The sequence below is a fragment of the Bos javanicus genome, chromosome 6 (genome assembly GCF_032452875.1).
Source record: "Bos javanicus breed banteng chromosome 6, ARS-OSU_banteng_1.0, whole genome shotgun sequence".
NCBI lineage: Eukaryota > Metazoa > Chordata > Mammalia > Artiodactyla > Bovidae > Bos > Bos javanicus.
The window spans coordinates 301,774-328,558 of NC_083873.1; the positions used below are offsets into that span (position 1 = coordinate 301,774).

The 26,785-nt window shown below is 38.5% G+C and overlaps 1 long non-coding RNA gene across 1 annotated transcript in view; it reads right to left on the minus strand.

The window, feature by feature from the left end:
• The window catches only part of LOC133249190 (uncharacterized), a 76,835-nt gene that overhangs the window by 15,142 nt on the left and 34,908 nt on the right, over positions 1-26,785 (minus strand). Inside the window, exon 2 of the long non-coding RNA XR_009736865.1 lies at positions 15,110-15,243. This is a non-coding gene — a long non-coding RNA (uncharacterized LOC133249190). The remainder of the gene's footprint in view (positions 1-15,109; positions 15,244-26,785) is intronic.

The window sequence follows — 26,785 nt, forward strand, 5'->3', positions numbered from 1 at the left end:
AGCTCCAGAGACATTCCTAGATATATATATTTTTACTATTATAACTTTTTTTAATTAGTTCTTTATTACTCCATTAACTTTCATTTTTATACCCTACTATTATCTTCCTATGGAGAAGACAATGGCAACCCACTCCAGTACTCTTGCCTGGGAAGGTCCATGGATGGAGGAGCCTGGTGGGCTGCAGTCCATGGGGTCACAAAGAGTCGGACACGACTGAGCGACTTCACTTTCAATTTTCACTTTCATGCATTGGAGAAGGAAATGGCAACCCACTCCAATGTTCTTGCCTGGAGAATCCCAGGGACGGAGAAGCCTGGTGGACTGCTGTCTATGGGGTTGCACAGAGTTGGACATGACTGAAGCGACTTAGCAGCAGCAGCATTTATCAAAGATGTAATAAAATAGTTACCTGGTTAAATATTTAATGTCAAAGCTTAGAAATACTGTGCATGTATGTTTATGAGGGCAATTTTATTGATTGAAAGAGTCAATATCTGCCTAAATCAAATATTAGTGAACACAGGCTAAACTTTCAATCAGTATTTGCCAAATGCATGATTGAATGGCATATTCAGTATCATACTGTCAATGTCTAGAATACAGCAGATGTTCAATGAATATTTGTTTAATGACTGAATGAAAATGTTATCTGTTCAGGAGGGAGCTATAGCAGTGTGGAACCAGCTACAGGGAGTTACAGTGAGGAATCCTTTGACATGAGAGCCAGAGATCCTGTCAGGGTGACCACGAATTCACAGGGTTTTTTAGGTGGAGATTTTTGCTTACTTGGGAGTATACAGGTCATTGCACTTGTGTCAGGATATATGGTCTGCTGCTTACTGGTTGTGTAACTTCAGAAAGTCACATGTCTACTGTCCCAGATCAGGAAGGACACAAGGGTCTTCCTGCCTCCCCGGGACTCAACGTAACAGGTTTATGGGAGTCCAGTGAAGAATGTGAAAGTACTTTGTAAATTCGAAACAGCTCTATATGATTATTGAGCTGTGAAACATTTATAACATGCTAGGAGGAAAATCATCAACAGTCAATCAGTTCAAAAGGGTCTGAAGACCCTTCCTCCAACTCCTCTGTCCAGAGTTTCTCTTGCCAGTTTTAGTGTGGCCTTATTGTCAATATGGTCAATAGATTGATTTACCTGTATGAACCTACAGATAAGCATATACATCCTGGAAGAAGGAAGTAGCAACTCACTCCAATATTCTTGCCTGGAAAATCCTATGGACAGAGGAGCTTGGTGATCTACAGCCCATAAGGATGCAGAGTCAGACATGACTGACCACACATGCACTACACTGAAAACATATACATATGTATATATGCATGTTTGCAGTTACATGCATACTCAGTTGTGTCTGCCTCTATGTGACCCCATGACTGCAGTCTGCCAGGCTCCTCTGTCCATGGAATTATGCAGGCAAGAATACTGAATGGGTTGCCATTTCCTCCTCCAGGCAAGCTTCCCAACCTGGGAATCTACTGCATTGGCAGGTGGATTCTTTACCACTATACATGCATATACCTCTTTGTATATGCATATATATATATATATATACACACACACACACATATTTGTATATATACATATACATATATACTTTTGTGTATATATATACATAAACGTATATTTGTATGTATATATGAGCAGACACGGAGAAGGCAACGGCAACCCAATCCAGTACTCTTGCCTAGAAAATCCCATGGACGGAGAGGCCTGGTGGGCTGCAGTCCATGGGGTCGCTAAGAGTCCGGCACGACTGAGCGATTTCACTTTCACTTTTCACTTTCATGCATTGGAGAAGGAAATGGCAACCCACTCCAGTATTCTTGCCTGGAGAATCCCAGGGACAGAGGAGTCTAGTGGGCTGCTGTCTATGGGGTCGCACAGAGTCGGACACGACTGAAGTGACTTAGCAGCATGAGCAGACATACACACAAATACCTACACAAACCTAAAAGTGCAAGCCAGATCTCATCCCATTCAGCAGCATTCTGCTTCACTTAGTGAACTTCTGGGTATTTCAGTGACAGTGCATGTGGAGATTTCCCAGCTACTATGCAGTATTCCTCTGTGCACCTCCTATGATTTGTCATGTTTTCACTTTCCACTAGAATAAACATGGCTTTATTGAACATCCTTGTCTGATTTGATTTATCTTCTCTGTTTAAAATAATTGAATGCTTCCTACTTTTACACTCTACATTTAAATCTGTTTCCATGTGGCAGAGCCTGGTGCTTATTTATGGTATAGCTGTTGAAACAAGGGCTTCCCAGGAGGTTCAGTGGTAAAGAATCTGCTTGCCAATGCAAGAAACTTAGATTCGATACCTTGGTTGGGAAGATTCCCTGGAGGAAGAAATGACAAACCAACTGCTCCAGTATTCTTGCCTAGAAAATTCCATGGACAGAGAAGCCTCAGCAAATCTTTGCAGATTAAAGGAGGTATCTTTTCTTCTTTTGAAAAAAAGATCATGTCTGCCACAGAGCTGAGAAGAAGGTTCTCAGTATATACTTTTATCTACTAGTGTCACCAAGAAAACCAAACCAAAACAAAAAAAACCCAAAAGAACAAAATATAATTATAGAAAAAAGACTAATTTCAACATAATTGTACTATGGAGCAAATGAATGATTTGTAATAGGAGAAATGCCAAAAGAGTATTCTAGTAACAACAGCAAACCATCAGCTTAGCAGACAGCAAGCTCCCTAACTACAGCAGGCTGGTTGTTACAAAGTCACTTGAGCAACCTCACCCTACAAATAGCAGATTACAGACTCAAAACAAAGAACAGTCTGAACAAGAAGAAGAATAAGAATGAAATAATGAAAGCAGTAGTTATGGTTTCATTCTTAAAATATGTAAGTAGTGTTTTTTTAAGTATTTTGTCATATTCTAATTTTTACAGCAGCCTTGTGCAGATAATTGTTATTATATAGGTGAAGTGAGCCTTGGAGTATTTATAAAGTTTGCTCAAGTTACTGCAAGTGAGTAATAGGGGCAGGAGTCAATTCATTTCTCTCTGACTCTAACACGTATATTCTAACTGTTGCTTTCTAATGACCCTCCATCTAGTCTTTTAAGGTAGGAAGCATGGGAAGGATACACACTGACACTGTTGTATAACAGCAGCTGGAACATCTGGAGAAATTCTTAACAGAAAATGTTTTAGAATCTTACTAAGGGATTTCAAAATAATTTGAAATTTATCTTAATGAGGAAGAGAGCTACCAGTCTTGGACTTAATATCTTTCAAGCTCCATGCATCATGGTAGAGTCACCAAGGCTCTCACCAGATAGCTCCCACAGGGTCTGGTGTGGTGAGGGAGTGGTGAAGAGTTGGAAGCCCCTGTTTGTCAGGAGACTGAGCACCCCTTTGATGAAGGACCATTTCCTACCTAGGATACCCTTAAAATTCCCTGTTGGGTCACTTACATTTTACACTTCCTATTGGTCATTAGAGCAGGCAGTTTTCAAAGACAGGGCCTGGTGCAGGTGGACAATATAATTCAGGCAGGAAATAGGCTGCATCACACCAGAGTCTTCTCTAAAGGTATGAGGAGGTGGTCACACTAAGTTCAACTTGAAAACTAAAGAACAATAAAACTGGTGGAAATTAATTCTTCATAATTCAAGGAAATAAGAGGAACCAAGAGTCTGAATGATATAAAAAATGGATATCCATAAAACTTTTTATATTTGACTTTGCCATGCATTAATAATTTCTTTTGTCCAGCAGGCATATGCATCCTTGTTATGTTTTGATTAAGGTTAAAATATATTTCTCCATTTATGGGTGTATCAAACCTGAACATTATAGGAAGTGATCCAATGTACGTGGAGCACATGGAGACCCTCTCTGTATTGAGTTCTGTTTTCTGAGGTCATTTGTGAAGTATATCAATGAGTTTTCAAGAATGAGCCTTATAAATAGTTCACATCCTGTCTCTGTACATAAACCAGCTTCATCATGGCAGTTCTGTTCATTCAGAAGTTCATGGGTCAGGATCCTGTTTATAAATAGTATTCTAAGTTGTATTCTTTTGGTTTTTAGATACAGTACAGTGGAAATATCTACCTCATAAGTTTAATATGGGGGTTAAATGATGCATACACATAAAACAGAGACTTCCATGATGGCTCAAATGGTGAAGAATCTGCCTACAGTGCAGGAAACACAGGTTCAAGGCCTTGGTCAGGAAGATACCCTGGAGAAGGGAATGGATACTCACTCTAGTATTTTCGCCTGGAGAATTCCATGGACAGAGGAGCTTGGTGGGCTATACTCCATGGGGTTGTAAAGAGTTGAAAATGACTAAGCAACTAATGCTTTCACTTTTTTTCACACACATAAAACAATATGAGCTACTAGTAGTAGCAGTAGGAAAAGTTAGGGAATGAGTGAGATGATGTATTCTGCTTATAATATTTGGAATTCATGTTAAACCTGTCTAAAGAAACAATCTATGGGTATTTATTAATTTGAAACTTTCCTGGTGATTCAGTGGTAAAGAATAAAGCCAGGAGACACAGGTTTGATCCCTGGGCTGGGAAGATCTCCTGGAGAAGGAAATGGCAAGCCACTCCAGTATTCTTTCCTGGGAAATCTCATAGACAGAGGAGCCTGGCGGGCTACAGTCCATAGGGTCGCAAAAGAGTCAGGCATGACTTAGCAACAAATAACAACAACATATTTATTAATTCACTCAGTATTTAATCATTGAGAACTAGCTATGTCCAAGGCAGTGTTTAAGTGCTGGAATGAAGCAGTGACTAAGATAGATCCAATCTCTGCATTACAAGCTGATATACAAGGGGAATGCAAAGTGGCTTTTCTTTTCCTTTAAAACATTGCTTTTGGTGATTTACTATCTTATTTTTGCTTTAGTTTTTCAGGGAAAATTCATAACAAGATAAATGTATGATGTGTGCAAGAATTACTATTTTGTGCATTTCTCTATCTGCTTTATTTCTCCTATAAGTCTACAAAGTTTAAGGGTGTGACTGGAGACTGGATAATTGTTTATTGTCACTCCATGCCTAGAAGTGTCTTTTTGTAAACAGAATGAAATAAAAATATATTTTTCTGAATAGTCAAGCAATTTCGGTAACAAGTTATGGAATTCTTATTATTTTGTAGTTGTATTTCCAATAAACACAAAGATTTTATATATATATATATATATATATATATTTAAATTTTATTTTCTCCTCCAGGCACCACAAATTTGGTTTACTGGTTTTCACCTTTAGACATTGAAATCTCTCCCTAGAAAATCAAAACTAGCTCTGTTTCTTAGTCTACTCGTGTCACAGAAGAGGGAAAGATGGGCATGTGGCATTACTCCCTACAGGGCGATGCCTTCCTCAAATACACAAGAAAGAGGATTCATCTTGCTTGACCATGTGACCCAGGGACTGGGAAACAGTTCTCAGGGCCAGGCAAGGGGGGCACAAGGTGATAAAGATCAGTGTTATGTTAATAATATATAAAAGTTCCACAGGAAGAATTCATTTTAGTTTGAGTGATTACAGAAGGAGAAGATGAATTTAGGTTTGAAGAATAAAAATCAGATAGAAGAGAAGGAAGAGGGCATTATTAGCAGGTAAAAGGAAAATTCCCACTTGGAAGAAACCAGGGGCCTTGGGAATTTTCATTTTATTCTCTAAGCAATGGTAAGTTAAACAAAGGTTTCTGCCTGGGAGATTGACTTGTACCATGTGAAAATGGTTATGTACATTTACATTTCATTTGTACATATACATTGCTATACTTGATGCTATTGCTGAATTTAGAATTGAGACATGGTTAGAATTTAATGGAATTTTATAGAACTTAATTGAAATTTAATATATCATGTGGTCTATTAGATGGATTGATGTCAGCTTTAAAAAGAAAGATAAAGTATTAAAAAGTATTATACAAAGTACTAAAATATATTGCTTGCAGTGAGATTAAATATTGTCTTATGAAACTTTCGGTTGTTCACGTGTAGGTAAGTGTGTAGGTGGAGAATCTGGAAGTGGTTTTCAGCCAAAAAAAATTTAAAACCAACAAGTTAGAGTCTCTCATGAGATTTTTTACTAATGAACACATCTTTCTTTCCTTGATACTAGAAATAGTCATATTTCAATTAGCAACTATAGTTGCTAAAATATAGCAATATATTTTTTAGCTAAAAATATATAGTATTTTTATCATATACATATCATATACATATCAGATTATCCTATTTAGGAAGACAAAAACCAAAATAGGAATTATTTTGATTTTATTCAGAATCTTGTGATAGAGAAGTCACCCAAGGTCTGAGATCACTATGCCTCATCAGCTGGTTTCTTCTTAGCTTTATAGGGAGTACTGGAGACATTCCAGGTGGGATGCTTTATTTATTTATTTATTTTTTTGCATTGTTCTGCCATCAGTGGAACTCCCCTTCAGTTAGCTGTGCAGGAAAAGTTTATCTTTGTGTGTTAGCTGATTTCATGGGGGGACAAACAACTCTAATCTCAGCCAAGCCATCCATGAGACAAAGAACAAGGAGTTTTCTGTCCTCACCAAGAGGTTCAGGTAAAAGGGGAAAGGTCTGTGTTTGTCCCTGCCATAGGTAAACAACATAGGTAAACAACAGAGCCCTCAAGAATCTCTAGGGATCAAGAGAAAGAATGGACAGCAAGTCCTTCCCACATTGTATGGAAAAAATCTTCTTTGCAATGTTCCTGGAACACAAGAGCAAGGAGATTTTGGAAAACAAAAGCTTGGGGAATTTCCTAACTATAACTGCTTTGCAGAAACACAGAGCTCAGGTAAATATTGTCAGTTTCCTCCTCTGGTTTGGCTTTAAAGAAAGCATAGAACCAAATTTCACACCCACTTCCTACAAGTGGGTAGATTTAAGAGCATTCATCCAGCATGCTTGGATAAAAACCATTGACTATAATTCCATAACAGAAAACTTTTTTTTTAATGATAGTAATAAATACTGGAAATGATCATTTAAAGTGAATCTCCTTCCAGGGTAAAATTTAAGATAAGACAGTAAAAAAAAAATGTGAATGAACCTTTATCTTGAAAAATAAAACTTAAAATAATAAAAATAAATTGATGATATCACTTATTTAATAAAAGGATATTTGTAGCTGCAGCCATAAGCTAATTTTAACATAAAGAATGGAGGAGGCATTGGTTTGGGGGACCATAATTTCATATAACACTCTTTACTTGTGGTTTCCATAGCGCAATTTTATGGAGGATACTTTTTGCAAAAAATATTCAAGGTTTCATTAGTTTTCTTAGATGTGTTTCTATATTTTGATAGTCACTTTGCTTTTGAGGTTTCTGTACATCTTTCTTTTCCTCATCTGGTAGGCAGTATAACTCTATTAAATGTTCATTTGTAAATGGCTTTGTCTGAGTGACTCCAAGAGTCTTTGCCATTTCCTGACATCATGTTTTTATCTTTTATATGTGATTTCATCTTGCAGTTGATGGGTATTGAATAGGTTATATTGATATATACTATATTTAAAACAAATACTTTGACCGAGTGTGTGGGTTGCCTGAGTTAAATTTTCTTGGTTCTGTAGTAAATATTTTTTTTTAATTTATAATGACTCTAATTGCTCTGTTAAAATTCCTAATCATGAAGACTTCAAAAAAGAAAACTTCAATAGCAGCCAGCCTTCTGCATTTCCATGCTTTAGTTCATGTACATCTCACTTCAACTCTATGAGGCAAGTGTCATTTTATACCTACCACATGACAAACAAAGGCTTTGGGAATTTGTTCAATTTTCTTAAGTCACAAAGTAACCAATGGCAAAATCAGGACAGGAACAGGAATCTTTAATAACACAATTTGTACTTTTCACTGAAATGGGATGCTAGTCTTCTCCTCACCAAGACTATTTATTAATGATTTCCTCACCTTTATTTTTCCCTTTGTTTGGATTTCTTTATCTACTTACTGGAAATTTAGCTTTACCTTATTTTATATATATATATATATATAATAAAATATATTTTATATATTTTACTATATTAAAAATATAATATATTATAAAATATATATAATAAGAAAGAGATGGGAATACCAGAGCACCTGACCTGCCTCTTGAGAGATTTGTATGCAGGTCAGGAAGCAACAGTTAGAACTGGACAGGGAACAACAGACTGGTTCCAAATAGGAAAAGGAGTACATCAAGGCTGTATATTGTCACCCTGATTATTTAACTTCTATGCAGAGCACATCATGAGAAACTCTGAGCTGGAAGAAGCACAAACTGGAATCAAGATTGCTGGGAGAAATATCAATAACCTCAGATATGCAGATGACACAACCCTTATGGCAGAAAGGGAAGAGGAACTAAAAAGCCTCCTGATGAAGGTGAAAGAGAAGAGTGAAAAGTTGGCTTAAAGTTCAACATTCAGAAAACGAAGATCATGGCATCTGGTCCCATCACTTCATGGGAAATAGATGGGGAAACAGTGTCCGACTTTATTTTGGGGGGCTCCAAAATCACTGCAGATGGTGATTGCAGCCATGAAATTAAAAGACGCTTACTCCTTGGAAGGAAAGTTATGACCAACCTAGATAGCATATTCAAAAGCAGAGACATTACTTTGACAACAAAGGTCTGTCTAGTCAAGGCTATGGTTTTCCCAGTGGTCATGTATGGATGTGAGAGTTGGACTGTGAAGAAAGCTGAGCACCGAAGAATTGATGCTTTTGAACTGTGGTGTTGGAGAAGACTCTTGAGAGTCCCTTGGACTGCAAGAGATCCAACCAGTCCATTCTGAAGGAGATGAGCCCTGGGATTTCTTTGGAAGGAATGATGCTAAAGCTGAAACTCCAGTACTTTGGCCACCTCATGCGAAGAGTTGACTCATTGGAAAAGACTCTGATGCTGGGAGGGATTGGGGGCAGGAGGAGAAGCGGATGACAGAGGATGAGATGGCTGGATGGCATCACTGACTCGATGGACGTGAGTCTGAGTGAACTCCAGGAGTTGGTGATGGAGAGGGAGGCCTGGCGTGGTGATTCATGGGGTCACAAAGAGTCGGGCATGACTGAGCGACTGAACTGACTGACTGATTGTTATATATATTTTAGCCAATTTAAGTTCTTTGTAGGAAAAAAGAGAGGTACATGCATTTTTTAAAAAAGCAAATACCTTTTTCAAGGGAATCTGGAGAGAAAGTGCACCAGGTTCTGGATCCTGTGTACTGAGTCCTACCTGTGCACTTCACTCATTAGCCCAGTAGTCTGAGGTCAAAGCCAAAGCTTCAAAGTCCTCACTTGTAAACAGTGAGGTTACTATTACCTTTCTCATAAGGTTATTTTAAGATTAAACAGATAACAAAGTAATCTAAAGTGCTTGGCCTCTTGCCTTTTACACGGAAGTCACCTAATAAACATTTCCATCATCATTGCTTTTATGCTGACAGTGAGACAGGGAGTCCAGTAAACAATGTCCTGGGCTGGGAAAAAGTAGTCCTGCATCATTTCGGTTTCACTACCTTTATGACTTTAATTTTTCTCAATTTTTAAGTCATTAAGATAAGATAACCTTTTTTTTTTTTCAGGTTGAGTGGATTCTTAAAACTTTTTTGGAAATGCACCATCCAAGTTAATTCTATAATTATCAAGTGACAAATACTTCATTCTGTTACTTTGAAGGTAGACAATATGACATTGAATTAAGCACCTATGAATCTCAAAGGACATCAATAATGATCTGGGATGACTAATTCTGAGTGCTTGTGTAATGCAAGAATCTGTTGGTGTGATTAGAAAGTCCATGGGAGACAATACTTTTCATCATAGTGGTGGTAGGTGAAGTTTCCTTGCCCAGACAAGATTTTTTTTGGGCTACATGGTTTTCTACAGTGACTGAATTCTGCTTTTATTGGACTCAGATTTGCAAACAAGCACTATGTTAAGTTTTGACTTTAAATTTTAAAATATATCTTATGGTCTAGAACAAAAGCAACATTCTTAAGTAACTCTGAAAATTCAAATGTAAATGATCTATGCAACTTCAGTTGGGGATCAAAATCGCCAAACTTCCTCCAGGAAGAAGAGTTGAATTGACAGTCTTTGAAAAACTTTTTCTGGAGACTTCTTACAATAATGGGAAAAATGTGGGTTCTTGGTCAGTTTCTCAAAAAGTAAAATTTTCTGAAATGTCTCAAGGCTTTGTCACACTTTGTACCCTCTTTCAATAAATAAAGTTATCTTAACTGTTCCTTTATAGAAAGGCATAGAGTAAGAGAATTGAGAATGTTGATTACAAATGAGATAGTGAAGATGTGCAAACTATTAAGAGTTTTATAAATCTTACAATGCTAAGATTTTCTGATTTTTTAAAGAATAATTCTCATAACCAGGACCTATTGTATAGAACAGGGAACTATACTCAGTATTTTATCTGAGTATACAAGGGAAAATAATCTGAAAAAGTAGACCTATATAGCTGAATCACTGTGCTGTACACCTGAAACTAACATAGCATTGTAAATCAACAATACTTCAATTGAGTACAATTTTTTTCCTAAAAAATTTAAGAATGATTTTCAATGGTTCTCACCTCTTTTAAAGACATAAAATATTTTTCTTAAACGTGAATTTACCCACTCTTGATGTGTTAGAACTTGAGACAAGAATGTACTGGAAGCTGAGACCATCTCCTCCTGTTCTGTGTGCCCTGTGCCATGTAACACCTTGATTGCTGGAAAGTGGACAACCAGCCACATAGTCAATCTCCCTCCTCCCCTGCTGCACACAGATGAGTCTGACTTCCTCGTGTCTGGGAGTGTCACATCTGTGGCTTGGTTAGTCTTCTGGATGATGGTTGTCACCTGGAAGCCTGTTAGAAATGCAGAAATGCCCCACCCAGACCTACTGAACATAGTCTACTTTTTCATAAAATCTCTATATGATTTGTATGCAAGTTAGAGCTTGAGAGCCTCTGACCTCACATGGGTGGTTGAGGCATATGCTCACTTCTTTTAGGTTTAAGAAAGACTTTATTAAAATGTGTGGTTCCTCTTTTGACCTCTGAAGGGCTTCAGAAGACACTGGTCAATGATCAGTTCCATTCAATTCCTTGCTTGACTTGAGATGCATTCAAAATTATAGCTGATTTTTTAATCTCATATATTTAATTTTTCATTTCAGCCGCTTTCTTATTTGAAATTCACCCCGCCCATCTTACTCTGTCAATATCAACTGCACCAGGGTGGTCATCTCTTCTGTAAAGCCCTCCTCAGTTCCCCTGAGGAAGAGCTTCCATTATAATCTCATCATCCTTAGTCAAAACCTCTGGTCAAACATTTACTGAGCCTGCTCTGGTTATACAACTGAATCCTTCATGAGACTATGCCAGTTTTTGACATAGGAACTGAGTCTCTTCAGCTTTAGATTCATTGTTACTCATTGCAGAGTCTACTAGATTTTTAATAAACATGTGAAATTAAATGTCTCTCAACTTTATTTTTAATGGTTCCTGTAATTCACTACTTGTGCCATAAAGGAAATTAAAAGAGATCTGTTATTTTAATGAAAGTGTATTTTACTCATGGATCTTATGACATTTAGGAAAGCATATACATTTTGTGCTTTCATGCAAAATTGTGCTTGTAACTGACCTGGTGGTTATGAAGGGAAGCAAGAGTGTTCTTTGATGGGAATCCTTGAGCAGAATTCTAGTTCTGTTAGTGTAACAGTATTTAAAGGGAGGAATTGCTTTAGCTTTCAAAATAAACATAAGAGAAACAGAATTGAAGAAAAAGGAAATTATGAAAAATGGAGTATAAGTGTGTAAAAGAAAGGTAAATTTCTATGACTGGCTCGGACCATGGATCAAAACTGGGGAGTCACAGGGGTGCAGACAGTGGACAGGAACATGGAATTGGGAGACTGTACTCTAGTTTTAGCTCTTTTACTAACTAACTGAACACTTGAGAAACTTGCTAAACATTTGTGGGTCTCAGATGTTGTCACATCTGAAAGTGCTTCTTAACCAAAGATGAAAGCTAGAAAACTCGGGAGTGGAGGAGGCTTTGTTTTAAAGACACAGCCAAGTATAACATCCAGAGATACATATTTGCTTGGCTTGTGATGGGTGCCAAGCATGATTCATCTTTCTGATATTTATTTCTGGTTAAACATCAGTAAATTAGATGCTCTCTTAACATTCCTTCTAGCTCAAATGTTCCCTGTTTAATGACTACCACCCTAGAGTGAATGTGTGGTTATAAGTTTACGTGTCTGGCAGACACTGCTGGTTGTACTCCTCCTCCTTTAGAAACAAACTCAAAATTTTGCTCAGTACATGTCTTCTAAAATAACTATTACATTTCCCAGTTTTCCTGCGGGTATGGCCATGGACTAAATTCTGGCCAAAGGAATGTGGTCTATGCAGATTCTGGCAGTGTCCTTAATATAGGTGTGCCTTCTTCCTTCTTGCTGACTGGCATCCAATGATACATTGGCCAGACTTGGGAGCTGCAGCAGGAAATTGGAGAGAACCGAGACAGTGTGGACAGAGTCCAGGACACCAGGGAGTGCATGTCGTCAGCAGAGAACTTACTACTCCCAGGTTTTATGTGTGAGAAAAAGACACTACTGTTAAAGTTTAAAGTACTGTTAAAGTTACTTTAAAGTAACAGTAGTTACTTTACTGTTAAAGTAATTGTTCAAACTACCATACAATTGCACTCATCTCACACACTAGCAAAGTAATGCTCAAAATTCTCCAAGTCAGGCTTCAATAGTACATGAACCATGAACTTCCAGATGTTCAAGCTGGATTTAGAAAAGGCAGAATAACAAGAGATCAAATTGTCAACATCTGTTGGATCATCAAAAAAGCAAGAGAGTTCCAGAAAAACATCTACTTCTGCTTTATTGACTATGCCAAAGCCTTTGATTGTGTGGATCACAGCAAACTGTGGAAAATACTTCAAGAGATGGGAATATCTGACCACTTGACCTGCCTCTTGAGAAATCCATATGCAGGTTAAGAAGCAACAGTTAGAACTGGACATGGAACAGACTGGTTCCAAATAAGGAAAGAAGTACATCAAGGCTGTATATTGTCACCCTGCTTATTTAACTTATATGCAGAATACATCATGAGAAATGTTGGACTGGATGAAGCACAAGGTGGAATCAAGATTGCTGGGAGAAATATTAATAACCTCAGATATGCAGATGACACCACCCTTATGGCAGAAAGTAAAATTAAAGAGCCTCTTGATGAAAGTGAAAGAGGAGAGTGCAAAAGTTGGCTTAAACCTCAACATTCAGAAAACTAAAATCATGGCATCTGGTCCCATTACTTCATGGCAAATAGATGGGGTAACAAAGAAAACAGTGACAGACTTAATTTTCTTGGGCTCCAAAATCATTGCAGATGGTGACTGTAGCCATGAAATTAAAAGATGTTTGCTCCTTGGAAGAAACATTATGATCAAAAATTTAAAAAAAGATACTAGACCGCATATTAAATAGCAGAGACATTACTTTGCCAACAAAAGTCCATCTATTCAAGGCTATGGTTTTTCCAGTAGTCATGTATGGATGTGAGAGTTGGACTGTAAAGAAAGCTGAGCGCTGAAGAATCGATGCTTTTTAACTGTGGTGTTGGAGAAGACTCTTGAGAGTCCCTGGGACTGCAAGGAGATCTAACCAGTCCATCCTAAAGGAGATCAGTCCTGGGTGTTCATTGGAAGGACTGATGCTGAAGCTGAAACTCCAATACTCTGGTCACATGATTCAAAGAACTGACTCATTGGAAAAGACTCTGATGCTGCCAAAGATTGAAGGAGAGAGAAGAAGGGGACGACAGAGGATGCGATGGTTGTATGATATCACCAACTCAATGGAAATGAGTTTGAGTAAACTCTGGGAGTTGGTGATGGACAGTGAGGCCTGGCATGCTGCAGTCCATGGTGTCACAAATAGTTGGACACCTCTGAGTGACTGAACTGAACTGAATTGGTATTTTGGTTTTACTCTTTCCTTCAACCAAACCCATTAAATTTAAACAATATGGAGCATGAGAAAGAATTTATGGACTTTAATTAATTTTCCTAATCTTCATGTCAGCACAAAATGGAATGTCTATTTACAATGGTTTTTGTTTGTTTGTTTTCTACAAGTGTTGTATGCCTGTAAGATAGAGAATAATAATGTATTTCACAGACAGCACTTCTTTCATAGTCAGAAGCTAATAGAGAGATATCACAATTTTAAGAAACACAGTTGTTGTTGTTGTTGTTTTTGCAATTTTGTCTTATTCTCCTAAACTTTGTGTTGTTTTCTTGGCGTATGTTATACATATGTATGTATACACATATGTATGCACACACATTAAAATTTTTGCCCTCAAACATGGTCAGTTACCATTAATTTTCTGTAAAACATGGTGGGCCCTGAACTACAGTAAAATATTAATAACAGCCATTTAAATTATACTTTTTATTATTGGCAATGAGGAAACATGATGTTGAGTTATTTAAATACTTCCACGTATTTTTTGAAAGATGTATGGGCTTTGACAAGAGCTCATTAGTAAAAAAAAAAAAACCCTTTAATTCTTTTCCTTCCTATGTAGAGCTGAACAAAAATGCACACATGATATACTTACAAAATAATGGAATTTGTTTCATGTGAAAAGTTACCTCTAAAGACTTTGAAAGACATTGGACTTTTTTGCACATTTTAAGTTTCTGATGGCAACAGGGATGAGGGGCAGGAACAGAGGATGGTGAAAGAAAAATTTTATATATATGTAAAATTTAGGGCATTAAGATCCATCAAGTTCTGGGATAAAAAGTCATGTGAATAGTTGTTACCATTTCCAAATGTTTCTTAATAAATAGGGGCAAAATATTGTAGTAGATATTTCAGGCTATTAAACAAGCAAACTCTCTCTATCTCTCTGTCTCTCTCTCTGTCTCTCTCTCACACATACACACCCTTAAACATACAATTAGAAACTAAATCAAATCAAATCGTAGAGAAAGATGATTGGGTGGGGAAAGGAAATGGAGACTATTATGAAGAGCTCTCTCTCCTTACCTTCATTCCTCTCATTGGGATTAGTGTAGATGGAAGCCAGGGTAAAGAAGGAAAATATAACAAAAGCTAGTAAAATGAATGCCATTTCCAGGTTGGTAAATGGAAGTTCCATGAAAGACCGCAAACTTCTTTACCTGCAATAGAAAGCAGACACTCACATAATAAACTCCAGTCCATAGAGAGCTTGAATAACTATTTATTTTATACTGAGATTTACTGAAACTTAAGATATTTCTGTTGGAGAAGACAATGGCACCCCACTCCAGTACTCTTGCCTGGCAAATCCCATGGACAGAGGAGCCTGGTAGGCTGCAGTCCATGGGGTCGCTAAGAGTTGGACACAACTGAGTGACTTCACTTTCACTTTTCACTTTCATGCATTGAAGAAGGAAATGGCAACCCACTCCAGTGTTCTTGCCTGGAGAATCCCAGGGACAGGGGAGCCTGGTGGGCTGCCATCCATGGAGTCACACAGAGTCGGACACGACTAAAGCGACTTAGCAGCAGCAGCAGCAAGATATTTCTGTACACTTGGCGATAGCAAAAATGGAGTATGGTCCCTTTTTTGGAAATTTGGCCTCACCATCTGTGTAATTGAACTTAGACTTTACTGTGTAGATTGGAAGAGAACATGGGAGTGTCAATGACAGTCAGTTTATGTTTTGCGAGTTTTGGGGACTCTGGCAGCAAAGATAGTATATATTTCATTTCACGAAGGAAAAAAAAAATAACATATTTTGGTTTCTGTCTTACTGATCATACCCAGGTTCAGAGTAAGTTCTTGTTCTGGAAATAACCTAGCATTTGCCAACCAGGTGATGAATCTACCATTGAAGCAATTTTTAGTGAAGAAACCAGAGTCTTCAGAATCACTGATCCAACCTAACCCAGATAAAAATAAATGTGTTAACAAGTCAACCATAAGACCATCTAATCTCAGATTCAAAAAAGGAGAGCTCCTATATTTAGAAAGGAAATCATAGTTCCATTGGGGGAAATTATAACATTACCTAGTTGGAAGTAACCTCTTTCTGTATGTCTTTCAATATTCACTATATAATGTAAAATATTTAAAGCACTGTGGACATACGTGGGAATGTTATAATTTTAAGACACGGAGAAAGAGATTTCACACTCTTCTACTGCAACTCCTTCTAAATTGTTTATTTACTGCCTATTTTAGGAAGCAATTTATTGAAGTCTTTCATCTAAGTTCCCAGCTTCCTTTGAATGTATTTTTGAAATGAGTTCATTATATGCTGTAGTTCCAGCCACAGGACTGGAAAAGGTCAGTTTTCATTTCAATCCCAAAGAAAGGAAATGCCAAAGAATGTTCAAACTAGTGCACAATTGCACTTACTTCACATTCTGGCAAGGTAATGTTCAAAATCCTTCAAGCTAGGCTTCAAATGTACGAGAATTTCCAGATGTACAATCTGAATTTAGAAGAAGCAGAGGAACCAGAGATCAAATTGCCAACATTCATTGAATCATAGAAAAAGCAAAGGAATTCCAGAAAAAATATCCACTTGTGTTTTATTGACCACACTAAAGTCTTTGACTATGTGGATCACAACAAATTGTGGAAAATTCTTAAAGATATGGGAATACCAGACCAACTTACCTGTCTCCTGATAAAGCTGTATGCAGGACAAGAAGCAACAGTTAGAACTGAAGATGGAACAATGGACTGGTTCAAAATTGAGAAAAGAGTATGTGAAGGATATATCCGAAAAAAAAAAAAAAAAGAGTATGTGAAGGCTCTATAGTATCACTCTGCTATTTAACTTATATGCAGAGTCATTGCTATTCAGTTGCCCAGTCATGTCTATTTGACCCCGTGGACCCCAGGAAGCATGCCTGACCTCCTTGTCCCTCACCATCTCCCAGAGTTTACCCAAGTTCATGCTCATGTCTAGCCATCTCATCCTCTGATGCCCTCTTCTCTTTATGCCATTGGTCTTTCCCAGCATCAGGGACTTTTCCAATGAGTCATCTGTACACATCAGATGACCAAAGTACTGGAGCTTCAGCTTCACCATCAGTCCTTCCAGTGAATATTCAGGGTTGATCTCCCTTAAGATTGACTGGTTTGATCTCCTTGCTGTCCAAAGGACCTTCAGGAATCTCCAACACCACAGTTCGAAGGCATCAATTCTTTGGCATTCTGCCTTCTTCATGGTCCAGCTCTCACAACTGTATGTGACCACTGGGAAGACCATAGCCTTGACTATATGGACCTTTGTCGGCAGAGTAATGTCTCTGCTTTTCAACACACTGTCTAGGTTTGTTATCGCTTTCCATTATGCAGAGTACATCGTGTGAAATGATGGACTGAATCAACTCACAAGCTGGAATCAAGATTTCCAGGTTGTTATCAATAATCGCAGATATGCAGATGATACCACTTTAATGGCAGAAAGCAAAGAGGAGCTAAAAAGCTTCTTGATGAAGGTGAAAGAGGAGAGTGATAAAGCTGGGTTAAAACTCAACATTCAAAAATGAAGATTATGGCATCTGGTCCCATCACTTCATGGCAAAAATATGGGGAAACAACAGAAACAGTGACAGACTTTATTTTCTTGGGCTCCAAAATCACTGTAGATGGTGACTGCAGCCATGAAATTAAAAGATGTTTGCTTCTTGGAAGAAAAGCTATGATGAATCTAGACAGCGTTTTCAAAAGCAGAGACATCACTTGGCCTACAAAGGTCCATATAGTCAAAGCTATGGTTTTTCCAGTAGTCATGTATGGATGTGAGAGTTGGACCCTAAAGAGGGCAAGGGAACACAGAATTGATCCTTTCAAACTGTGGTGCTGCAGAAGAGTCCCTTGGACTGCAAGGATATCAAACCAGTCAATCCCAAAGGAAATCAACCCTGAGTATTCATTGGAAGGACTGATGCTGAAACTGAAACTCCAATACTTTGGTCACCTAATGAGAGAGCTGACTCATTGGAAAAGATTCTAAAGCTGGAAAAGATTGAGGGCAAGAGAAAAAGGGGGCGACAGAGGATTAAATGGTCGGATGGCATCACTGACTCAATCAAGATGAATTTGAGAAAACTCCAGGAGATGGTGAAGGACAGGGAAACCTTGTGTGCTGCAGTTCATGGGGTCATGAAGAGTCAGACACCGCTGAGTGACTGAACTGAACTGGGCTGAACTGAATATCCTATAGTTGACAGATAAGATTTGAGGTGGGAGTTAGCTTTGCTCTCTTTCTTACATGCAATCTTCTAGTCGTTGCCATAGCAGAAGACAAGTGGGTGAGTGGACAACAAGCTCTTAAAAATCTGCTGTTTTTGAACATATTTCTGATTTTTTGAACATATTTCTTACAATTGACTGTATAGTTTGGGAGATATTGATCAGAAGTCTGTAGCTTTTTGTAGTTTTGTTGGACAGAAAATTTTTATGTATCATAGGTATGCATATTTTAAAATATGATGAGTACTACCAAGTGGAGTGGTAAGATGTATCTCGGAATTTTTCACATCCATGCACACTGGTCCAGCTTATTTTGGTTACTTATTCTGAAGCTCAGTATTCTAGAATACGGCTCCACTGTCACTTGTTTAACCATTTGAATTGTTGAGAATTTGGATTCCCTCTAATGTTTTGTCATTGCTAACAATGCAGTAGAAAAAAAATTTTCTAAGTATAACTTTGCACACTGATATAGATTTCTCTAGAAAAGATTTATAGGAGAGGAACTGCTGGATCTATAAAATATTGAAATATTTCTTCACAAATTTCCCTGGATTTTACAACCATACCAATACTATATGTAGACAACTGTTTCTCTGTCCTTCCCCAGCACTCCCTCTTTAGGATTCCCTTTCCCAATTTGAGTTTAAAAATACCATCTTGTGTTTAAATGGACATTTTCCTGATTTCTAGTTAGATTAAACATCTTTCCTGTAATACTGCCTAGATTCTTAAAAATAAAAAACATTGCTTGTAGACTTTTGGATCGCAGCCATTCTGACTGGCGTGAAATGGTACCTCATAGTGGTTTTGATTTGCATTTCTCTGATAATGAGTGATGTTGAGCATCTTTTCATGTGTTTGTTAGCCATCTGTATGTCTTCTTTGGAGAAATGTCTATTTAGTTCTTTGGCCCATTTTTTGATTGGGTCATTTATTTTTCTGGAGTTGAGCTGTAGGAGTTGCTTGTATATTTTTGAGATTAGTTGTTTGTCAGTTGCTTCACTTGCTATTATTTTCTCCCATTCTGAAGGCTGCCTTTTCACCTTGCTAATAGTTTCATTTGTTGTGCAGAAGCTTTTAAGTTTAATTAGGTCCCATTTGTTTATTTTTGCTTTTATTTCCAATATTCTGGGAGGTGGGTCATAGAGGATCCTGCTGTGATGTACGTCGGAAAGTGTTTTGCCTATGTTCTCCTCTAGGAGTTTTATAGTTTCTGGTCTTACGTTGAGATCTTTAATCCATTTTGAGTTTATTTTTGTGTATGGTGTTAGAAAGTGTTCTAGTTTCGTTCTTTTACAAGTGGTTGACCAGTTTTCCCAGCACCACGTGTTAAAGAGATTGTCTTTAATCCATTGTATATTCTTGCCTCCTTTGTCAAAGATAAGGTGTCCATATGTGTGTGGATTTATCTCTGGGCTTTCTATTTTGTTCCATTGATCAATATTTCTGTCCTTGTGCCAGTGGTGGGAATGCAAACTAGTATAGCCACTATGGAGAACAGTGTGGAGATTCCTTAAAAAACTGGAAATAGAACTGCCTTATGATCCAGCAGTCCCACTGCTGGGCATACACACTGAGGAAACCAGAAGGGAAAGAGACACGTGCACCTCAATGTTCATCTCAGCACTGTTTATAATAGCCAGGACATGGAAGCAACCTAGATGCCCATCAGCAGATGAATGGATAAGAAAGCAGTGGTACATATACACAATGGAGTATTACTCAGCCATTAAATAGAATACATTTGAATCAGTTCTAATGAGGTGGATGAAACTGAAGCCTATTATACAGAGTGAAGTAAGCCAGAAAGAAAAACACCAATACAATATACTAATGAATATATATGGAATTTAGAAAGATGGTAACAATAACCCTGTGTACGAGACAGCAAAAGAGACACTGATGTATAGATCAGTCTTATGGACTCTGTGGGAGAGGGAGAGGGTGGGAAGATTTGGGAGAATGGCATTGAAACATGTATAATATCATGTATGAAACAAGTCGCCAGTCCAGGTTCAATGCACGATACTGGATGCTTGGGGCTGGTGCACTGGGACGACCCAGAGGGAGGGTATGGGGAGGGAGGAGGGAGGAGATTTCAGGATGGGGAACACAGGTATACATGTGGTGGATTCATTTCGATATTTGGCAAAACTAATACAATATTCTAAAGTTTAAAAATAAAATAAAATTTAAAAAAAGAAAAAAAAACTTATTTAATAAAAAAAATAAAAAAATAAAAAACAAAACTGTGTATTCATTTGGCTGTGCCAAGTCTTAGTTGAAGCATGTGGGGCCAGTTCCCTTACCAGACATTGAACCTGGGGCCCCTTCATTGGGAGCACAGAGTCTTAGCCACTGGACCACCAGGGAAATTCCCTGCCTAGACTCTTAAAATCAGCATGATTTAACAGATTCTTTCTCTACTGACAAACATACTCTTGGGTTTTGGAAACATGAAAGTGAGGAAAAAAATCAGGACATTTATAGAGAAATAACACAATCTGTTCACTTTTATAAGATTCTGGCTGTACCACAATACTAACATAATCACATTTTCCCACACTGATTTCCCTGAACCATCTAGAACCTCTAGTTCCATTTTCTTAATCACTGTGTTGGACAACTCCTCCTCATGTCATCTCCATCTGAATGTTTAAGTGAGCCAGGTTTCAGTGGAGGAGGGGATGGATGACAGGAGGCAAAAATAATGAGGTTGTATGTATAGGTATTACAGAGTTTTTAACTATACACTGGCAGTCATAAGTAATAGCTAACCTCAAATCCCTACCTCATGCATGGCAAGATCACAGAAAGAACAAAGAATGGGGCCACAGATGAGCAAGGGTTTTTCAGTTAAGGTAGATTTAACTCTGTTAAAAATAAAATTTGAAAATATGAATAACCGAAAAGACCATAAACAAAGAGAAGAGGTAGATTGAATGATAATAGAATCTTTAATCCAAAGTATGTAATGAGGGTCTACAAATTAGTGAGAAAATTACAAATGCCCAGTTTAAAAGTTAGTGAAGTTTACAGACAAGTTATTCACAGAGCATGCTATATAAATAATTAATCAACATATGATAAGACTCTTAGTGTCAACATGATTCCTGTAATTCTGCTCACTACCTGATAGTATATAATCTTAGCATAAATAAGCAGGACTTAATGATTTATTCAAATGCACAAATCTTTAAAATAAGTAATGATTATAATTTTTATAGTAAGTCAACATGTTATTGGCTGCTACCAAAGTCACATATACTTTTTCGTTCTTCAGTTCAGTTCAGTTCAGTCGCTCAGTCATGTCCAACTTTTTGTGACCCCATGGACTGCAGCATGCCAGACTTCCCTGTCCACCACCAATTCTAGGAAATGCTCAAACTCATGTCCATAGATTAGGTTATGCCATCCAACCATCTTATCCTCTGTGATCCCCTTCTCCTCCTGCCTTCAATCTTTCCCAACATCAGGGTCTTTTCCAAAGAGTCAGTTCCTCACATCAGAAGGCCAAAAACATGGAGTTTCAGCATTAACATCAATCTTTTGAAATGAATATTCAGGACTGATTTCCCTTAGGATGGACTGGTTTGATCTCCTTACAGTCCAAGAGACTCGAGTCTTCTCTCCAACACCACAGTTCAAAACCATCAATTCTTTAGCACTTAACTTTCTTAATAGTCCAATCCTCACATCCATACAAGACTACTGGAAAAACCATAGCTTTGACTAGATGGACCTTTGCTGGCAAAGTAATGTCTCTGCTTTTTAATATGCTGTCTAGGTGGGTCATAGCTTTTCTTCCAGGAGCAAGCATCTTTTAATTTCATGGCTGTAGTCACCATGGCTGCAATGATTTTGAAGACCCCAAAAATAAAGTCTCTCACTGTTTCCATTGTTTTCCCATCAGTTTGCCAAGAAGTGATGGGACCGAATGCCATGATCTTAGTTTTCTGAATGTTGAGTTTGAAACCAACTTTTTCATTCTCCTCTTTCACTTCATCAAGAAGCTCTTTAGTTCTTCTTCGCTTTCTGCCATAAGGGTGGTGTCATCTGTATATCTGAGGTTATTGATATTTCTCCCAGCAATCTTGATTCCACCTTGTGCTTCATCAAGCCTGGCATTTCCCATGATGTACTCAGCATATAAGTTAAATAATCAGGGTGACAATATACCTTGACAAAATATCTTGACGTACTCCTTTCCCTATTTGGAACCAGTCCGTTGTTTTATGCCCAGTTCTAACTGTTTTTTCTTAACCTGTATACAGATTTCTCAGGAGGCATGTCTGAGAAATGCCTGATGGTCTCATAATGGTCTGGTATTCCCATCTACTGAAGAATTTTCCACAGTTTATCGTGATCCACACAGTCCAAGACTTTGGAGTTGTCAATAAAACAGAAGTAGATATTTTCCTGGTACTCACTTGCTTTTTCAATGATCCAATGGATATAGGCAATTTGATCTGTGGTTCCTCTGCCTTTTCTAAATCCAGGTTGAACATGTGGAAGTTCACGGTTCATGTACTGTTGAAGCCTGACTTGGAGAATTTTGAGCATTACTTTGCTAGCATGTGAGATGAGTGCAATTGTGATTATCTGGGTCATGAAGATCTTTTTTATACAGTTCTTCTGTGTATTCCTGACACCTCTTCTTAATATCTTCTGCTTCTGTTAGGTTCATACCATTCTATCCTTTATCAAGCCCATCTTTGCATCAAATGCTCCCTTGGTATCTCTAATTTTCTTGAAAAGATCTTTAGTCTTTCCCATTTTTTTGTTTTCCTCTATTTCTTTGCATTGATCACTAAGGAAGGCTTTCTTATCTCTTCTTGCTATTCTTTTGAACTCTGCATTCAGATGCTTATATCTTTCCTTTTCTTCTTTGCTCTTCACTTCTCTTCTTTTCACAGCTATTTGTAAGGCCTCGTCAGATAGCCATTTTGCCTTTTTGCATTTCTTTTCCATGGGGATGATCTTGATCCTTGTCTCCTGTACAATATCATGAACCTCCGTAAACTTTAATATCAAGGGATGGAAGGTGATGGACATTCCAGAAGAAGAGAATAGCACAAGGAAAACAGGCAGGAAAATAGACAACAATAAGGACAGTCTTGCTGGTTCTTGTGCCCTAGGCTACAGATTTGAGTGACTCTGAATGTGTGGGTGGCTGTGATGACACACAGAGTGAGGCCGAGAGGAGCTACCCCACGTCCGAGGTCAGGGGCAGAAACTGGGAGACCTCATGCCCGAGGGGCAGTGGCCAAGAGGAGTTAACTCATGTCTGAGGTCAAGGGCAGCAGCCGAGAGTGCCAGGCTGCGACAGCGCAGGAATGGCCGAGAGGAGCTACCCTGCATCTGAGGTCAGGGGTGGCGGCTGAGAGTGCCAGGCTGAGACTGCACAGGAGCAGCCAAGAGGAGCTACCCCACATCTGAGGTCAGGGGTGGAAGCCTAGAGGAGCTACCCCACGCCCAAGGCCAGGGGAGGTGGCCGGGAGGAGCAACCCCAAGTCCAAGGAATGGTGGCTGCGCAGGCGCAGGGGGGCCTAGAGGAGCTATTCCACGTCAAAGTCAGGAGTGGCGGCGGTGAGGAGATACCCCTTGTCCAAAGTAAGAACAGCCGTGAAGAGATACCTCATGTCCAAGGTAAGAGAAACCCAAGTAAGATGGCAGGTGTTGCAAGAAGGCATCAGAGGACAGACACGCTGAAACCATAATCACAGAAACTAGTCAATCTAATCACACTAGGACCACAGCCTTGTCTAACTCAATGAAACTAAGCCATGCCCATGGGGCCACAAGATGGGTGGTCATGGTGGAGAGGTCTAAGAGAATGTGATCCACTGGAGAAGGGAATGGCAAACCACTTCATTATTTTTGCCTTGAGAACCCAATGGACAGTAAGAAAAGGCAAAATGATAGGATACTGAAAGAGGAAATCCCCAGGTCAGTAGGCACCCAATATGCTACTGGAGATCAGTGGAGAAATAACTCCAGAAAGAATGAAGGGATGGAGCCAAAGCAAAAACAATACCCAGCTGTGGATGTGACTGGTGATAGAAGCAAGGTCCGATGCTATAAAGAGCAATATTGCATAGGAACCTGGAATGTCAGGTCCGTGAATCAAAGCAAATTGGAAGTGGTCAAGCAAGAGATGGCAAGAGTGAACGTCGACATTCTAGGAATCAGTGAACTAAAATGGACTGGAATGGGTGAATTTAATTCAGATGACCATTATGTCTACTACTGTGGGCAGGAATCCCTTAGAAGAAATGGAGTAGCCATCATGGTCAACAAAAGAGGCCGAAATGCAGTACTTGGATGCGATCTCAAAAATGACAGAATGATCTCTGTTTGTTTCCAAGGCAAACCATTCAATATCACAGTAATCCAAGTCTATGCCCCATAATACTGAAGAACCAGTAATACTGAAGAAGCTGAAGTTGAACGTTTCTATGAAGACCTCCAAGACCTTTGAGAACTCACACCCAAAAAAGATGTCCTTTTCATTATAGGGGACTGGAATGCAAAAGGAGGAAGTCAAGAAACACCTGGAGTAACAGGCAAATTTGGCCTTGGAGTACAGAATGAAGCAGGGCAAAGACTAATAGAGTTTTGCCAAGAAAATGCACTGGTCATAGCAAACACTCTCTTCCTACAACACAAGAGAAAACTCTACACATGGACATCACCAGATGGTTAACACCAAAATCAGATTGTTTATATTCTTTGCAGCCAAAGATGGAGAAGCTCTATACAGTCAACAAAACCAAGACCAGGAGCTGACTGTGGCTCAGATCATGAACTCCTTATTGCCAAATTCAGACTGAAATTGAAGAAAGTAGGGAAAATCACTAGACCATTCAGGTATGACCTAAATCAAATCCCTTATGATTACACAGTGGAAGTGAGAAATAGATTTAAGGGACTAGATCTGATAGATAGAGTGCCTGATGAAGATAATGGTTACCTCCTTCAAAAGTGCACACACTGCCTCACTCAGTGCCCCCAACTGTGCAACAGGCCATTGCCTACCCACGCCTCCACTGGAGACTCCTGGACACTCACAGGTAAGTCTGTGTCAGTCTCTTGGGGGAGGGGGCAGTCACTGTTCCTTTCTTCTGGGTCCTGGTGAACACAAGGTTTTGTTTGTGCCCTCCAAGAGTCTGTTTCCCCAGTCCTATGGAAGTTCTGGTGGCTCTATGGTGGGGTTAATGGCGACCTCCTCTAAGACGGCTTATGCCATGCCCAAGTCTGCTGCAACCAGAGCCCCTGCCGCTGTGGTAGGTCACTGCTGATCCATACCTCTGCAGGAGATAATCAAACGCTCAAAGGCAGGTCTGACTCAGTCTCTCTGGGATCTCTTGTTGTGCACAAGGTTTGTTTGAGGCCTCTGAGCATCTCCAGCAGGTATGGAGTTTGAGTCTAAATGAGATTTTGCCCCTCCTACCATCTTGCTGGGGCTTCTCCTTTGCCCTTGCATGTGGGGTATCTTTTTCTGGTAGGATCCAACATTCTCCTGTAGATGGTTGTTCAGCACCAATTTGTAATTTTGGAGGTCTTGCAGGAGAACATGAGCACACTATGAATGAGTTATTCAGTTCTCATTAAAACGTAGGACTTGTCATTTATCTGGAGGGGTAAATTACTTTGAATAATTGTCATCAACATCTTTGTGAGTTTCAGCAATAACAATCAATTAGTCAATCAATTATGACTAAGGGCATGACTGTTATTTTGGGTTCCTGGGAGAGTTCCCTTAATATCTTGAATAAGAAGTAGCCTTAGTGTTTTAGCAGTTTTTGATTTACAGAAACACTGAACAGATAGCACAGAGAGGTCTGTATACCCTCCCTCTGTCTCTGCCATTTCTCTTATTAACATCTTGCATTAATATAATACATTTTTGCTACAGTTAATGAACCAATATTGATACATTATTAACTGAAATACGTAAGCTACATTGTTTTATTCTTTGTGTTGTACAGTTTTATCAATTTTGACAAATGCATGTCAAATGCATTACTTTATCCTACAGAATAGTTTTTCTTCTGTTTCATTTGTTCATCCCTGTCCTCCACCATCCTCAAACTCTCAGAACAGTTAATCTCTTTATTGTCTCTGGTTTTGCCTTTTCAAATTGTCATATAGTTGGAATCATATTGTATATAGCTTTTCAGACAGTCTTCTTTCACTTAACAATAAGTATCTACTGTCTTTTTTTTCCCCAGTGAAGATTAAAACTGTTCCTTTACTTTAATTTATCAGGATTTACATATGTCTTTCTATGCCTATATAGTGCATTTCTTTTTACCACTTTTAAGTGGGATCTTTCCTTCTTAAACTAACATCACTTTCTTTCATATTTCTTATGCATACAATTTTGAGAGTGCTCTCTATCAATGTTTTAATTGTATCTTCCCAACTTTAGGTTTTAACCTCTGGGCAGAAATCATAGT